Raw genomic sequence first — 20229 nt, 5'->3', positions numbered from 1 at the left:
AGAATTATAACACCCCGAGTTCAAAAATGCAAGTTCAGGGTTCTTAGTGTAAATATGGAAGGCCGACTCGGCGAGTCGATGGATAGACTCGGTCAGTCGAGTCGCGATTCTGGTCACACGTTAAGTGATCGACTCGGCGAGTTAGAGGCTGGACTCGGCGAGTTGGTGCTGAAGACAGAAAAACCCTAATCTTCGGGGTTGCACCCTATTTAAATGACTTAACGCCCTCCCCTCAGTTCCCTTAACCACTTTTGAAGTCCAGAAACCCTAAATCCGTTTGTGAGAGCATTTGAGAGTATTTGGAACCTTGATAAGTGCTTGGTGAAGAGATCTTTGAAGATTAAGAAGGTTGGAGCAAGGGGCTTTGCAGAGATTTGGTTCATTCTTCAGTTGGAGCTTCCTTTTGAGGTAATAATTCCTTGCTTGAGATTTTGTGCATCTAGATCTATCAATTGTCAGTTTTTTTAGGCATAAATGAGGTCCATCTCGAGTTTAGTGTAAGATCTGAGGTTGATACCTCAGATCTAGGCATGTAATGACCCTAGGAGCCATAAAGTCTATGATCAAGAGATGTAAGTGAAGTTATTTTGTCCCAAGTCTTAGCCCAAGAGTGTATTATGCTTAGATCTCTTTAGATTCACGTAAAGTTTGCCCCTTTACGTGATGGATGGGTTGTAAGGGAGTGGATCTATGGATTGGAGCCCCTACATGGCTTCGAAAGCCACTATATAGATTAAGAACTAGAGGTACTCGTCGAGTCACATGGGTGAACTCGGCGAGTTGGATGAAGATAAGCAGGAACTCGACGAGTTGGAAGAACAACTCGACGAGTCTGTTGAAGATTGCTTTGAACTCGGCGAGTCTGTTCTTGGACTCGGCGAGTCTGGTCGTGGAATCCTAACCTTTTATGGTTAAGTCGTGAATCGGTGAGTCGAAGGATGACTCGGTGAGTTGAGCATATAGGGACTCAGAGATCGTGGGACTTGGCGAGTTGGGTCGCGATATAGGAGTGTTCAGGGCCTAGGGACTCGATGAGTCAACGGGCTGTCTCGGCGAGTAGAGCCAGTCAGGAAGTTTGAGTTTGACTGAGGACTTTGACATTGACCAAGAGTTGACCAGTTGACTTCCAAGGGTATTTTGGTAATTATTGGTATTTATGGAGTTCAGTCATTTGATATTGATTAGTGGTGGAGTTCGTGTCGGAGGTTGGAGCAACGTGATCTTATCTCTTTAGTCGGCAGTTGCGAGGTGAGTTATCCTCACTATACTAAGGGGTCTAAGGCACCAAGGCCGGCCCATAGGATTTGATAACCTAGTAGTTGTTTGTATGTTGAGTTGAGTTAGGTAGTGTTTGTTTTTTGTCTGCAGATCTGCGAGACGTCTTCTGTCTGCGCCGCGCAGACATTAGTCTTCGCAGACTGTTTGTTTTTTTGAAGACTACAGACCTAAAAATGTCTGCGCGCCCTCTTCTTGGCGCAGATGTGGACCAGAGTCTTCTAACATCTTCAGACATCTTCTAGCTTAAAAAAACATATATATCTTTATTTTTTTAAAGTTTTTTTTTTAATTTATATTTTTTCCAACTTTATTAATGATAAACAATATGAAAAAAAAATACAAAACTTAAAAAAAACATTTGACGATACAAACATGATATTTTTAACAAATTTATAAATAAAAATTTATTATAATAATATTCGTTGAAGTTGTTTATATAAATATGAAAAAAAAATCATAATATATTCTTATATTTTTTTGCCAAAATTTTGTAAACCTTTATTTATAGACTATCATCAATTTCTCGAGAAAATATTTATCGTACGTTTTTAATAGATTTATTTGAAAAAATCGAAGTTTATTTCCATCTATTTATGTATCAAATTCTTTGATCACTAATTATAATGTTTAGTTATAACTTTGCAATCAAAGTTGTTGGTTTTTATCAAATATGTATATGAATTAATACCATTTTTATTTTTATTTTTTATATAATAATACATAAAAGTTGATCTAGATTCGTTATATATTTATAATAAAGTCGTAAAAATATATAAAAAATTCGCTTTGAAGTGTTAAAAAATCAGTTTATTTATATTTCAGTTTATTTTAATAGCCCGCAGATGTTAAAAAAACAAACAGTCTTCTTTTTTCAGACTGCAGATGTTTGGTCCACCTCTTCTACTGTAGAAGTCTACAGATGTGGTCCGCAGACTGCAGACATTTTGCCTCAGAAAAAACAAACAGCACCTTAATAATGTATGCCAGTTGATATGCTAGTCGGGTAGATCCACGGGACTGCCTGTGATACTGATTGATTACCTGTATGTGCAATAATTTGTTACATGTCGACATGTTATGTGGGATGGGTTGTACTGCTCCACTTTTAGTTCTCAGGTTCTCAGAAAACTTTAAGTTCTCAACCGATCTCAACCTTTATATATATATATATATATATATATATATATATATATATATATATATATATATATATATATATATATATATATATATATATATTGGGAGTGGTTCAAATGAGAACCACAAAAGATTAAGAACCCTAAGAACCTCATTTAATAACTAAACATATATTGTGAATATTATCAAGTTCGTTAAAATCCTAATTTTTGGTTTTTTGGTAAGAAAATGGCAAAATCGTAATTTTTTTTAGTCTAATACTTCCGTGCATGCATTCATTTATATTTTAACACAAAACTTTTATAAAATATAACTTTATACAGTCCATTTACAGTTTAATACATAAAATTCACAACTTAACATAACTTATTTTACACTAATTCTCAAATTCATAGAAATCAAGCCCAAACTTTACCACCACCAAATGCCGTCACCAACCATCTATGCTAACATTGCAATAGCTCTTTCTTCCAAAAGAGATTTGCATATAAAGTCAGACAATTACATGTTAAATACTACATTTATAGTTTAATAAATTGGTTTATTCATCCATTTTGAATTTAATGCAAAATAATTATAAAAACTAAGGTATTCTTACATACTTATATAACATTAAAAATAAATATATTTACAATAAATTAATACAATTTTTTTTACATAAATCATTCATATTTTATTACAAAAATTATTAAAAAAATCACAGCAATATGTAGTAAATTTATCTTTTAATATACTCAATTATCGTTTAATATATAAAATTTAAATCTTAATATAAAAAATTAAAATTTTATTACGTAAAAATATCATATTCTTAACTTAAAACATACATTTATACATTTTAGATCTAACGGTTGGTGTTTTCCAAAATTTAATGTACATAATATTCCCAATTTAAATTTTATATAATTTTGTTAAAATTAGAGAAAATCATATATATGTATAATGATTCTTTCTTCTCATATTTTAGAAGCAAATACAAAATTCATAAAAATTTCAAATCTTAATATAGTCAATTCACAGCTTAATACAATCATTTCACAGCTTAATACAATCATTTCATAGTTTAATACACAAAAAATATATATGCACAGCTATATTTTTTTAACTTAATACTAACAATTATATGTTCATATCTAGAGGCATTTTTATCTATTAAATTGTGAGTTTATTATACTAAGCTGTGAACAAATTTACAGCTTAACATAGCAAATTCGTAGTTTAATACAATATATTCACAACTTATTTACAAGTATAATCTCATATTTCAATGTATGAAAAACTCATTTATATTTTAATACATACATAAGTTATCTCATACTTCATAAGCAAACATCAAAAGAAATATATATACGTGAATCATAAAAAATGATAACTTATCTGAAATCAACGAAGATGATGAGTGAGAAATAGAAAATATCATTACTCTTCCACTATCGCCACCATTAACACTACCAAGTACCAGTCTACCATACGTTACCATCAACCATCGTCACCACAAAGCATCATTGTCAACACCAACAACATCATTCCCTAAAAAAATCAGAAAAGGATTAAAAAAACAAAATTCGCAGTTTAATTCATTATTTCAGACACTAATTCACAACTTAATTTAATATTTCAGATACTAATTCAAAACTTAATTCAATATTTCAGACACTAATTCACAAGTTAGTGCATAAAAAAAACACATACATAACTTAACTTACATATTCACAATTTAATGCATAAAAACACATATTCATAGTTTAATACATTATGTTCACAACTATTTTATAGGTATAAAAAACAAATCTTGATAAAAAAAAAATTCACAGTTTAATAAATTATTTCAGGACTCTTATTCAGAATTTAATCAAACACCTTGTATGCTCTATAAAAAGATATTAAGATGATCGATTTAAAAAAAAAAAAAGAACTTAAAACTTATAAAAAATAATATATTCTCATATTAAAATTAATTTAAAAAAAAGTCATGTACTCACAACATAAAACTTATAAGTTTTTATTAATAATAGTTAAAAATAATATTAACATAACTAAATAATTTATGAAACCTTAAAACATCACAATTTAATCACAAGAACAATAATACAAAAAACAATCATACACAAATCATTCATATTTTAACTCAAAGTTAATTAAAAGTTCAAAACTTAATACAATTAATTCACAGTTTAAACGACAAATTCACAACTTAAGCTTAATGCGGTTATTCATATTTCTAAATGTAACGACCAAAAATTTCAACATAATTTAAACTTTTCAAAACAACCCATTTTAATAACATTATTACAAAAAGGTTTTCAATACATTATTTATCAGAGTATTCCCAGGTCCATTTCATAAAACATAAATGCGAGGAACGGTACGATCACGCCTTTGCCTTGCCACAGTCTCCTGAAGAACCTGAAAAACATTAAACCACAACTGTAAGCCCGAAAGCTTAGTGAGATACCCCCAAAATACCAACCACATATACGCCCTTCCAGGCTATGACCTTCCGGTCCAAAACATATTGCCTTCCGGCCCATAACATATTGCCTTTCGGCCCATAGCATAAAAAGGCATACATAACATAACAGAACATAGAACAGCCATGCATATCGGGTCTACTGTGTGACTGGTCCGCCGTATCGGGCCTTCAGTCCACCGGGTCCACCCTCCGAGTCTAGTCATGTCCTTCGAGTCTACAGTGTGGTTGGTCTGCCCGCATCGGGCCTTCAACCCACCTGGTCCACTCTCTGAGTCTACAGTATGACTGGTCCGCCCGCATCGGGCCTTCAGTCAGCCTGGTCCACTCTCCGAGCCTCGGCACGTCTGGTCCACCCTCGTGGGGCCTACAACCTATCCGAACCGCTCGCTGGGCCTTCGGAACAACCGGTCCGCCCTGGGTATCTTGGCCTACAGCACAAAGCAGGACCCGCCTCAACCCATCTCCAGTCCAAACAACCATGTGCACATAACATACAATCATATAACAGTCATAGTCAACAAACTGATCAAGCAGATCACATAACATAGCATTACCCTAACCAGGTTACCGACCTAACCGGTCACTAGCATAGCATCACTCTACATATCGGGAAACCGACCTTAATCAGGTCTCTAGCATATACCATCCTAGCTACCAGGATGCAGACATATCAAGCAATAACATAACAACCATATTCGAATCACAATCCAATAAAGGGCCGACCTTGGTGCCTTAGACCCTATCGATATAGTGAGGATAACTCACCTCGCGAATGCCGATACTCTGAACGGAAGAAGCAGACTCTCGAACCACCAACTCACCGCAAATCCCAAACTAACCAACATAACAAGCATAAGCATTAGGTCAAACATACTTCCACTTATCGGGCCAAGACCAAAGTCCAAATCTCACACAAAGTCCAACATTGGCCCAATTTACCAAATTGGGCCCACCTCACCAAATAGGCCTAGATCCTATATCCATAATATTAATTGGGCCCAAAATACTCTATTCATAATTTCCAGACTTGGCCCAAACACCAACAACCCACAAATGGCCCAACTCAAAAGCCCAAATGAAAGTCCACAAGACGAGTACGCTGGGCGTACCCTCCTTGGTACGCTGGGCGTACTACAATGCAACGCGAATGAAAACGGGGCACTGACCTGCTACGTGGGGTGTACTCGAAGGTTACGCGGGGCGTAACTGCGAGATCCAATAAGTCTTTCTAACTTCTTAATGGCTTAAGCTCTTAAGCCCAAACTTTAGATCCATAGGTCAAATACGATTAGAAATCATAAAGTCTCAGACTTTATCACTTGGGACGTCCTTAAGCTCTTAATCCAAAGTCTTAATCCATTAAGACCTATATAACTCATACATGGAACAACTACAGCCCTTAGGACCTCATTTTTATCACTCAAGGCCTCTCCAAGGGTCTGAAAGGACAGATAATCTTGACCAAATCGAAATATGCAACAAGGTGGGGACTTTTGGGTCAAGAATGATAACAAAGCTTCAAAATACATAGATCTATGCAATATGAAGGTCAAGCAAGAAGCTTTATACCTTAAACCAGCTCCAAAGGGTGGTATTTCTTTAGATCTACAAACTCCACACGTTCTTCTTTTTCTTTGACAACTTCCCTTTTCTCCTTCAAGCCTTTCTTTTGCCAACAAGAGCTTTCCAAGGTCAAACACACCCAAATATGCAAGAATACGAGATCTAGGGTTTCTCTGAGGTAGAAGATGCGCATAAGGAGGCTGAGGGGTGAACCAACATGTTCCTTATATAGTGGCTGACCCTAAAAATAGGGTTTGGGGTTTTTGAGAGTACGCTGGGCGTACCTCCTTGGTACGCTGGGCACACTCACCCGGCCACCCGCAACCTTTCATCCCATTACGCTGGGCGTACATCCAGCTTACGCTGGGCGTACCCAGCCACCTTTCAAAAATTACATGCATGTCATGCATGCATGGGATCCTTTTTCCCACTCATACTACAAAGATCTACAACAATGATCAGCTTCGAAGCACCGCAACTCCTCTAATCTAAACCCACTCTCAAATAACTTTACATTCATATGAGGGTGACGAGAAGCCCAATACTTCTAACACATACACCCGTCCGAAACCTTCTCGGATGAAACTCATTTCTCGAAAGGGACCAGAATTACCTTTCTCTTAATTCTAAGGGACTCATAATTAAACACTTAAAGAACGAGGTGTTACACTAAACACACAAGTTACCGTTTAATACTCAAAATCCAAAGCTTAATAAAATCAATTCACAGTTTAAACAGAAATTATACAACTTAATGTAGTCAATTTACAGTTTAAAACCCAAATATCACAACATAATACACAAAATTTATAGCTTAATACAATAAATTCACTGTTTAATACACACATTATCCATTCACAACCATATTATCAACTTAAAACTCTTAGTACAGTCAATTCACAGTTTAGTACACAAAATTCATGGCTTAATGTAACAAATTCATAGTTTAATACACATAATATATATTCATAGTATATTCTCATAGTAAAACTTACATATATATATATATATATATATATATATATATATATATATATTCATGTATGGAGGCATTTGTATGTACTTTATTCAAAATTTGAGAAAAATCATATATGTGTATAATGCTTCTTTTATCTTATATTTCAGAAGTAAACACAAAACTTATTTTTTAAAAAAAAAAACACAGCTTAATACAGTCAATTCACAGTCTAATACAATAAATTATCAATTTAGTACATAATTCATACGCTCATTCACAGTTTAATGTAGTAGCACAGGCACTCATTCACAGTTTAAAGAGTTATACTAATCCATTAAAACATTGCATTAAACAACTTGTGTAATCAATTTTAAGGCTATAAAATATATCAATCTTACACTAAAATTCATTTACTACATATATTAATATGTAACTAATCATTAAATTAAAGTTTGTATTATTCCACGTAATCAATCTCACATTAAAAGTGTTAAAAGTTCATATAATAAGGAATTGATAAATTAAAGTGTGTATTAATTAAAAGATATTTGTGTTAATTTTTAGTATTTCCAATATCTTTGATAGGTTGCTAATTCCAAAAGTTTATGAGAACCCAAACCACAATTTATATTAACTAGATTTTACTATTACTTATTCTATCTAATGTATCATACGCAATTAAAATTTAATTACATGAGACTCTTATTCTATGCATTATGTCATTCTCAATTCAATTAAATATAAATATGTCAGACTCAACAACTATAAATGAACTATTTTCAGAAAAGTCTTGCACAATCTCGATCTAAACAAATGAAAAAAAATGATATAAAAGTATAGAAAAATAGATTAAATTAGATTCGCCCATACCTTTCAATTTTTCCAGCATCTCCCTAACATCGTCGATGGTGAGAGAATCCTTTGTCGGAACTTTTGTAGATGTGAAACTCACAACCGAAACTCCATTACTCCATCGGAAACACCACAAGATGCATCTCACCAAAGCCTTTCTCGTGGTGCGTTGATTTTCAACAGAGATATAAATCAACAACTACAGATATAGATCTGTTTCTAGCTATCTCAACACTCTCAATCCCATTTGTTTCTGCAAATGCCAGTTCTCTGTTGTAAAATTACAATGGATCTCATCTCAATCTCAGCAATTACTTGCATATAGACACACATCCGACCTCCATCTTCCTTTTGTAGTTAAAAGCACATCAAAGGTGGTAAGTAGCAGTGGTAGAAAATGGTCTGAGGCAGTTGTAGAGCTGTTGTCTGCTGATCAACGAGAGTAGTGGCGGTGGTAGGGAAACGTCAGAGTGAGGAGATGATAAGTGCGATAACTATGGTGGTGGTGTTAGATTTATGACTTCGTGAAGGTCGATGGTGGAAATCGACGGAGGTAGGATGAGAAGGAATAGATCTGTAAATTGACGATGGTCTATTGGTGGCAGCGGCGACAACATATGGGGGTGGTGGTTCGCCGGAGATCGCATGTATGGAGTAGTTGCTAGTTCACCGGAGGCCCTGGTTTGGTCACCGGAGAATGTAACAACAGTGGTAGATAGATCTGATAGTGGTGATCGATTTTTGTCCGGTTTTATTTCAAAAAATAGTGGTATTCCGATGGTGATCATAGGATGATAGACGAAGAGCGGTGATGGTGGTAGGGTTGTCGGACGAGGCAACAGAGATCAGACCGGCGCAGCGGCAGTGGTGATTTGCTAGATGTGGTGGTCTTGTAGTTGTGATAGGAGATAAATGATGGTTGAGAGAATTTGATTCAGTGGTTTTGTGTTAACCTGATCTACAAAATGATGTTATGACTGGATATTTAAGTTCTTATTTTAAGTTATTTACCGTTATGCCATTTGTTTTATTGATTGACAAAAAATACCAGTTATAAAGTTACAGTAAGTTAAAAATAAATGGTTCTTACGGTTCTTAATTTTTAATGGTTCTCATTTGAACCTTTACATATATATATATATATATATATATATATATATATATATATATATATATATATATATATATATATATATATATATATATATATAAGGTGGATTCAATTGAGAAAATAAAAAAGGTTGAGAATGGGGGAATCATTCTCAACCACTCATTTAATCTAAGCATAAAAAGACACGGTGGCAAACTTGTAAATATGTTAATAACCTTCAATCTCAAATACGTATCAATAACAGTTCGTTCATCATCAAAAATTTCCCTCCAACCTTTAATAATCATCCAGATTTCTTCAACTAAACTGAAATTTCTTCGCTGTTTATGAAATTGGAATCGGAGTTATGGACTCGCAGTCACAGTCAACATTGAAGGACGCAGAATCGGTACTCACAGGTTCCCAATTGGATTTTCGGAAATCAAAATCAAAATGAGAAATCAATCAGACATAGGATGTCGCATCTGAAGTCGAAATCGGGAGTATATGATGATTTGGAATTGACAACTTGATGTTTGTAACATTTTTAAAATAGTTAACTTGTATGCACTCCAACTGTTTGATGAAATGCATAAACTAAATTACCACGTTATATTCACATATGAATATATTTTCTCACCTGAATCAGTATATTATTATTAAAAACACAAAACAAATATGCAAGTCTGTATGTTATTCATATGTGAATAACATATATATATATATATATATATATATATATATATATATATATATATATATATATATATATATATACAAAATACTTTCAAATATTCATAAGTAAATATATTCACAAGTGAATATACCTTGTAATATTTATATGTGAATATACAGTGTAATATTCATAAGTGAATATATCATCTAATATTCACAAGTGAATATAGTATGTAATATTTACATTTGATATACCATGGAATACTATGTAATATTCACATATAAAATATTATTTAATACCCATAAGTGAATATATCATCTAATATTCATAAGTGAATATACTATGTTAATATTCACAAGTGAATGCATCGTCCAATATTAAAATATAAATATAGTATGTTGATTATATACTATATTCATATATGAATGATACTTAAATTGTAATATATATATATATATATATATATATATATATATATATATATATATATATATATATATATATGCTTTTTATTTATAAGTGAATAACGAATATACTGTAATAAACCTGATGCATTTTTATTCATAGCTGAAAATATAAAAAAAATATATATATATTATTTTATCTTAAAACTATATCAATATGGATGTTTATTTGTTATTAATAAAAAAATCATGAATTTTGGTATATTTAAAATCATTTTTTGATAAAAATAACTTCTAAAAATTAAAAAAAACGAAAAAAAAAAACTATGTTTTTTGTATATATTAAGGTAATGATTAGCATAGTTTAAGGAAATATATTTTGTTGGAAAACACATGAGCATTCCTTTCCCATTTCAGCTGGTACGTTGGATGATTTTGCGGAAAAAATAAATGATTGGCTGAGAATGATCCTCCCATTCTCAACCTTTTTTTTCTCAATTGAACCCTTCCTATATATATATATATATATATATATATATATATATATATATATATATATATATATATATATATATATATATATATATATATATATATATATATATATATATATATATATATATAGAGAGAGAGAGAGAGAGAGAGAGAGAGAGTAAAATTCATCAACATTTTTTTGTTAATAGACAGATCGATTGTATATCTTAGATGCACAACTTTTAAAAAGAAGCCGATTCCAGTTTTTAACTGGATTCCCATATACTTTTAACATAGATTTCCATGATATAGAACGTGGTCCAAACTTTTAAAGACTTTTTGACAGCACTAATGAATTACGAAATGATAGAGAAATCAATCAAGGAACCCAGTACAAGGTAGGTTGATTCTCGGGTAATTCACTTTAATGTATGAATACTTGAAGTGCAGAATGAAAAATGCTTACGTAGATAGGAAGTCAACAAAACCTCCACCAGTTTGAGTGGAAGAATGTTAAACGTAACAAAGTAAAAGTAGTGTATTTTGACATTTTTTTTGGAGTAGATAATAATAGGTGGTAAGCACCCTGTGCGCTCTAACAAATAGCAATGGACGAAAATGGTTTGCCGTTTTGTAATATATTCTACAATTGAATTTTTTTTTTATTATTTTTTTTATTATTATTATTATTTTTTTGTGTGTGGGTGGGTGGGTTATATTTGATTTGTTTTTTTATATTTTAATTTTGATTTAATCTGATTTTTCGATCTTTGGTTGAATTTTTCTGATTTTAGAGTTTAGATTGCACAATTCTTGGAGTTTCAATTGAAAAATATGAAAAAAACTAGATTATAACTCGCGTTAAACGAATGAAAATGCATAAAAAACATACAAATATCTATGGATATTACATAATAATTATAAAATAAATTATGGTTATTGATGTTATTAAAATTTGTAGAATTGAAATCAATAAATATCTGTAATTGTTAAAGAATTTCATTGTAGACAATATTTTTAATTTTACTAATTGAAACTCTTCATCACATATGAGTACTTTGAAAATCATACATAATTACATTATTGTAATTTGATGATAAAGTGTTGGGTCAAACATTATTACAAGACTTTTAGCTTTTTTCTTCAAGAAAAATGAATCATCACTTGAATCCATACTTTGTTTTAGTGTTAATGTTTCTTATAAATTTAAATATAAATAAATATGCATGCTGGTACGTTTTATTATTTTATATATGAAAAGTAATAATTATAATAGGACAACATTATAAAAAAAAATATCTATTAGAAATATTTTTGGAGGGAAAAAATTGAGATCATTACAAAAATTATATAAGAAAAATACAAATAAAGATTCGTTAAAATTATGGGTGAAATTACGTGACCAATGTTATTTTGAAGGGAACGACATTTTGTAAGGTATAATACTATAACAAAGTTTGAAATATGTATATTTGTTGTGTAAATTTATAAATTTTATTGTTACTAAATAAAATTAAAACAAAATAGGTTGATATGTTATAAAAAAATTAATCATTTTGTTTTAGTGTTAATGTTACTTTATATATATATATATATATATATATATATATATATATATATATATATATATATATATATATATATATATATATATATATATATATATATATATTGGTAAATTTATTATTTTATATGAAGAAAACAATAGTTATAATCGGACAACATTATCTAAAAATAAATGTTTAAAATATTTTTGGAAGGAAAAAATCGGGATCATTACAAAAGTTTATATATGGGAAATACAAATTTAAATTGAGTGAAGTTATGGATGAAATTAATGATGATTAAATTGGTAGCTTACGATTGTGTAAATTTGATAAAGAAAACACATAAGTTATCAAAATAAATTTTTTTATGGATATATGGGAAATATAAATTTAAATTTGATAAAGGAACACGTAACAAATAAATATTTGAAATGTTTTTGGAGTGAAAAAATCAGGATCCTTCAAAATTTTATATAAGAAATATACAAAATTAAATTGGGTGAAATTATAGATGAAATTAATTACATTTAAATTGTAGGTTACAATCGGAATCCGATTTTTGGTGAAATTATAAATAAAAATCATTTGCCACATGTGTTTTTTCTCATTATTTTGTCACACGACAATTTTTGGTATTTTTTGAATTCATTATTTTTCATTTGTCATTATTCTATGTTTTTCAATTATTTAAAAATGTTATTTAATTATACCCTTATATAAACATAAACATTCTAAGTAGACATTTTTTCGTACTAAGGTTACTTAATCTCAACCAAGACTGACAACTAATATACGGTTTTTTCAATGCGTTAAATATTGATAATTATATATTCAAATAAAATCATAAAGTGTAATTTATGGAATTTTAAATGATATATGGATTTAATTTTAATATTAAATATAAACAATTATTTCTTCTATTCAAATAAAGTAATAGGGTTTTCCATACATTTTTAAAGATAAGGATATATTTGGAAAAAGTGATGAAATAAGAGTTTTGGTTTTTTTTTTATAATAATAAAAAAACTTGGTATTAACTAAATATGTTAAAAACAAAATAGAAAGTACAAGACACTTTATACCCATTAAACAATGTTATAAAAAAAAATTAATAAAAAAAAAATTAGAAATTTCAATTCAAAACATTATAGATAAAAGTCAAAGTACAGTGCTAATAATAAAATATGTTAAAAACCAATAATTATAGATATGTATCAAATTAATAGCAATATAATATTCATAATTAAAAACACTTAAGGGTAAATTTTAGTTTTCAATCATCAACCAACATGCAATTGAAACAATCTTAGAAAAATTTAATTACGTAAGACACTCATACATATATACAGTTAATCAAAAGTCATCGTGCTTTTCTCATGGGCATTTTATCAAACATGTAGAGTGCAACATCAAAGACAAGGTCAAAAAAACAAAAATAAAAGATTGACAGACTAATACTAACATTTATAATAAACATTATTCTTGCATTCAAAGATAACAATCAAATACAACACTAATAAGAATCAAAAATCAAATTTGATACTGGAAACGGTGATGTTGCAAAGGATCTGAAAAAAACATAATGTACGAAGAACAACATATTATTTATGCATAAATTTCAACAATGATTAGGGAAAGAATATCAAATTTCGAATTCTATGATTCTTTAAAATTAAGTGACGATATTTTGTAATCTTTTAGATACATTTTATATAATAGATATGAATTTAAAAAATATACGAAATTTGGCATCTAAAAATGTGATTTTAATTAGGATGGAATGAAATTTCTTTTCAAAACTTATTATGAGATTTAAATGAGTTGAATACATTAATTTTATAAATGAGGTTAACATTAAATTAGTTATTCAAGTTTTCAAATTTAATAAATATTAATTTAATTTAATTTTCATTTAAGATGGTATCATAATAATGATTCAATTGTTGAAATTAATCAAAAAAAAAAACACAATGAATTACCCCAATTGTTGAAGGTGATGTCCTAAAGTTTGTCTTTTAATATATATATATATATATATATATATATATATATATATATATATATATATATATATATATATATATATATATATATATATATATATATATATATATATATATAGAGAGAGAGAGAGAGAGAGAGAGAGAGAGAGAAAAAGATGTTAAGAACCGTTGTGTGGTAAAAAGAATTTTTTTGTTTCCAACCGAACCTTTGTTTTTAAAAATTATTTGTGTCAAATGACAAATATGAGTCCTTAGTAATATCTAAAACATGTTTCTACTCAATTTATACTTTATAAAACTTCATTTTCGCCTATTTGTTGTTATTTCAATGGTTGGATAGGTTACCATAGGTAAATTGGGTTTTTTTTTCCATAAAATATCTTATATTTTGTATTTTCGTGGTTTTAATTTTTGTTTAATAAATAAATTTACCTTTAACATATTCCTTATTATTTCATTAATGGTGCGAGTTACCGATAATTTATCCTATATCATTTAACTCAGGTGTGTTCTAAACATTGATCATATAAAAAAAGTACTGATTCTAAAACCGTAGCTTACAAATCTGTTTCTTTTTCACGTACTCCATATTGGGTCTTACTGATTCTAAAACCTAGATAATCATATATTATACAGCCCCAATGCTACTTTACCTGATTTAGTTTGCATTCAAAATTTGTCACAAGCTTATTTTCAAAAGGTCTCTTGCATATTTATTTTAAAATTATATTGGGGCAAATTTGCAAGTTGTTATCATTTTAACATTATGTCCATTTTATCTCAAGTATTTAGTAATGTTTTACAACAAATACTAAATTTATTCGGAACTCTATATATAGAAGATCTTAGCTATTAGTTATTTTTTTACCATTGTAACCTCCGATATAAAGCGAATGTCTAAGATCCTTCATCATACATTGCATAAGACATTGGATTTCATGTTGGAGGTTTCCAAGGTAGAATTAAAAAATGTATTATGTTCATCAGGGATGCTTTGCGAATATTCTCAATATGAAAATCTCAAAATCACCCCAAAAATGTAAACTTTATTTCATTTTTGCCAAAATTTTAATTTTTTTGAAAGTTAAAGGACCATATGTGTAATATTATGTTTCACCTTTGTTTAGAAGCTACATTTTAGTCCTTTAAAATTCTTATGCTTCGAAACAATTGAGTTATTTTACACAAGATAATAATCATTGTGACAACTAGTAACGACGAATTGGTGGCAATATCCAATGAAAAATTAATAAATAAATAAAAAATTGTAAATAATATTAAGAATTATATGTCTATGTCCCAAATTCTTAAGATTAAATTAGTACTTTATTTGACCAAGTTTTGTATTACAATCAATTTCATCGTTCACTGTGAGATTTGATGGTAAGAAAGATAAAAGAAGATTGTAAATATTGTCAGTCAAACGTGACAAAAAATTATGACCAACATGATACTTCTTGATCTTTAATTATTCAAACTACACATAATGACTTATGTATTTTTAGGTTTTAATGATATTTTAGGTTGTAAGATTCAAGGTAAAACTTCATAATTTTATGTAGATTACTGTTCTTTCCAAGAAACATCTGATAAACCTAAAACCAATACTCAAAAACTCAAAAGAGTGGAATTGCTTGGTTGCAAATTTGAAAGGAAAGAACAAGAGGATATGTTAATTTGGTTTAACAAATACGGCTACAAGAGATATGTATTTAAAGTTAAAGAAACCCTTAGAGACTTTAAAAAATACGGGTCAATGATAGCATTAGCACCATCACGCCTCGTCACGTGTCATGTCAGGGGTCAAAACCCTAATCTCCAGTTGGTTGCTCTCTACTCAGCATGTTTTCTAGAAGTTTTTTGAAGCTTCCACATGCTTAAAGACGATGTCAACATGTGGTTCACAATGATGCGACCAAAACATAGCAAAAATAAAATCTTAGCACCTGTCTCGTGTCCTTCGCTCGGGGCATATGTATGGATTTGTTCTATCGCTCAATCTTCTACCAAAGGGCTTGTAGCCTAGCGGTATCAGGTGGTGCCCTTCCTCTTTGAGGTCGAGGTTTAAGTTCCGTCGTGGACATAGGTGGAATAGGTGTTGTTAGCTTAGGAGTAGATTAGATTTGCCGGCTAAAAAATAATAAAAAAATAAAATAATAAAAAAAATAATAAAAAAAAAAAGATATATGATATTACAGGTAAATTTATGAGTATATATACTCTTAATGGTGACTTTTTAATAATGTTAACTTAGTGGACCAAATCCACAAAATGTTAGAAACCACAATGAGAGTATTTATAATGTTCACTTAGGTAGATGGATTTCTAAACTCAGCATGTAAGTGTTAATACACAACTTAGCCGATTTTCTTATTTCTTGTAGATCAAATTAAGATTATCAATATATTTATCATATACAAATTACTGACAGGTAAAAATTAATTCAAATAACATAAATCTGCCTTAATTTGAAACTACTAGAAAATTATGTTTTGATACAAAAAGAGAATATGATATAAGAAACAAACAAAATTGCCTAATTTACCAGCAGTATTTAATTTGTTGCACACATAAGCCTATTTTCAAATTCTAACTTAAGAATTTGGCCTAATTTCTCACTCTTTTTAAATACTAGAAACAATATAATTTATTATGTATGGCAATTTTAAATAGCTTATAAATAAGTTAATTTTATTTATGTTTTATTGGTAATGTAAAAACCGACAAAACCTACCCTAATAAATAAGAGTAAATTTGCCGCGTGTCCTTCTCTCATTCAATTCATCACATGTCATTTTGTCAATAGTTATGAGATATATATTTATTTTCCACTTGCCATTTACATTATTTTTCATTTCCAATATATATTAAACCTACCATTATGACTATTAATTTTAAATTTCTAATATATCGTTAATTTAGTTTCTATAAATTAAACCTACCATTATAACTATTAATTTCAATCTATAAATTATAAATTTCAATTTCAATTTCAAATAAATTTTCAGTTTAAATATTTATATTTAACATTTTGTTATAATCAACTCGTTTATTATACGAATCTGACAACTAAACAAATAATTTTAATTAACTTATCTCTTGTATGTTTTTTTCTCATATTTTCATTTATTTCAGATTTTAGATTCAAATAATTTCTCATTTAATCGTTCATACTTAAAATTTTGTTTTAATCAACCTATATAATATACATGTATCACAACTAGTGAAAGAATTTAACAAAATGGAAAAAAAAAAAAAAATTATAAGATTCACTAATACATATAGAAAAGTATAAAAGATGCATGTTAATTAAGATAAGTAGAGAACATTTTTTTAATGTTGTAGTTGTTATTAATTGAGTACAAGAAACGAAAATCAGTGTTTTCAATGAATTTTAAACACACGAAGTAAATATGATCTCGTTGGCTCAGTTATGCTTTCAAAAGATATGAGAAAATGTAGAGTACAAGTAGAGAAGACTCGAAATGATACTCTAACTCTAGTACTTATCCCCTATATATAGGGATGACAAAAACATACAAAAAATACATAAGGGGTTAAACATTAACGCTTCAATGTACTGATACCCTTATGCAAAATATACAAGACAACTTCGATATTAATAAAAAACAAAGGACGTTTCGACACTTTACAATTATTTCGACCGCAACATTCTCCCCTTTTGTAAGCAGTGTCGAATCCTAAGTCATCAACATCTGGGTCGCTTAATGTATAACTGTTCTTATCCCAGCACACCAATTGATTGTTTTTGGAATTACCGCTTTGTCACCATCATTGTTCTATTTGCAGCTATTCATACGAACCATAAGATTCGTATACTGAGAAGTTGTATATCTTTCCACATTACAAGCTTAAAAATGGAACTGAGTGTTTTTCCCTTTCTTGTTTTTCCCTATAAAAACAATCCCAAGTGGCTTCATACATATCTCCCCATCTGTCACACCCCTAAACCAAGGATGGCGGAAACGTCCAGGGGTGGAGGACTTCATGTGTAGTATCATAACAACGAGTATAATAGTGCTCAAAGTAAATACAACCATCATAAATATATTTGAAAAAGTTACATCGTAGTATGTGTTCACATGTTTCGAAATCAAATACATTATGATGACAAAATGAAAATTTTGACGTTTGAGCGTCCCATCCTCAAAAGTTGTTGTTTATCTGGTTCACTGATTTCCTAAGAATACAAGTAGTTTCGAAAAAGTATCAACAATTAAGTTGGTGAGTTCATAAGCTTTTGTATGTGGTATTTGAAATTCTTTCCTTGTAAAAGTAATGTTTGTTCCTGAAAAATCCAATATGTCCCTTTTAAAATGTATTGTAGCCTTAAATGTCAAAGACCAAAATGTACAAGTATTTTCCATACTTAAAATAAATCATGGAAGATTAAATCAACATAAATCAACATACTTGTAATGTACCCCTTTTTGTATAAACACGGTACTTTGTATTCGTACTTATTTATTTGAAAACCTGGTACTTTGTAAAGTACCACTTTTTGTATAAGCACGGTGCTTTGTATTCGTACCCCATTTATATGAAGACCCGATACTTTGTAATGTACCCCTTTTTATATAAACCCGGTACTTTATATTTGTACCCCATTTATATGAAGACCCGGTACTTTGTAATGTACCCCTTTTTGTATAAACCTGATATGTTGTATTCATACCCCATTTGTACGAACTGAAAACTTTTTATAATGAGTTCGAAATGTAAATGAAACATAAATTATACCTATTATAGTTTATCATAATTGTTTCTAATGTATATGAAACATGAAATGTGCAAGTAGAATGTATAACAACAACATAACTATGTTTATTAAGCCTCTTCTTGTATTATTTGTAATAATAAAGGACTCTTACTATTCAGAGAATATTTTATTGTATATAATGATATTACAAAAGAAAAATACATATCAAATATGAAGTTACCAAAGATTAACACTTTGCTCAACATGTTACAATGTGTTATGAAAGTTGTAAGCTGTTAATACGTTTTACCATTTCTGCGCTGTTTTGGAAAAATCACAAAAGAAAACCCTGAGAGTATAGAAAATGTGTCTAGTTTGTCCATATATTTTATTATGATTTTTCGAAGTCTCTAACTGCTGTGAAAACGTTCATATTCACAGACTTGTCCGAATTCATAGCTGATAGGTGGTTTTGTAAAAATCACCATCAATTGTAAAAAAATCATGTGAATATATGCAAGTAGTCATTTTAAAGGTCTAAACATGAACTATTTGCATATTAAACAGTTTTGAAAGATTTAAGTTTATGTCGGTCAAAATAGTCCGTGAATGGAACTCAACTTTTCTGTGGAAAGCTGATGTTTGAGTTTTGTTAAGTTATTGGTAATTTAACTTCTATCCCCCCCCCCCCCCCCTAAAACTTGAAAAAAAAAACATGAAAATATGGGGGTATGAACTCACCTTGAGTGATTTCTTAGGATAGATCAAAATTGGAGGGGAGTGCTCAAGAACAGCCTTCAATTTCGAGTTTAGAGAGAGAATATAAGAGAGAGAAATGGATTTGATTTTTGGTGAAAGAGTGCGTAATGTGGAAGGAGAGGTAAGGATTTCCCAGCCCTTGCTAATGATCTTATGCTAGAGAAAGAGGGTGAAAGGACAAATAGTTGAATACGTAGGGATGAATAGTGACTGAGGATGGTTATGGAGTGGGTGTGGGGGATAGCTTGTGTCATAACTTTAAGGCAAAGTCAACACTCCACCTCAATATCTTACC

Source organism: Lactuca saligna, chromosome 3, assembly GCF_052625555.1.
Source record: "Lactuca saligna cultivar CGN05327 chromosome 3, ASM5262555v1, whole genome shotgun sequence".
Lineage (NCBI taxonomy): Eukaryota > Viridiplantae > Streptophyta > Magnoliopsida > Asterales > Asteraceae > Lactuca > Lactuca saligna.
Note: the sequence above shows the minus strand (reverse complement) of the source record.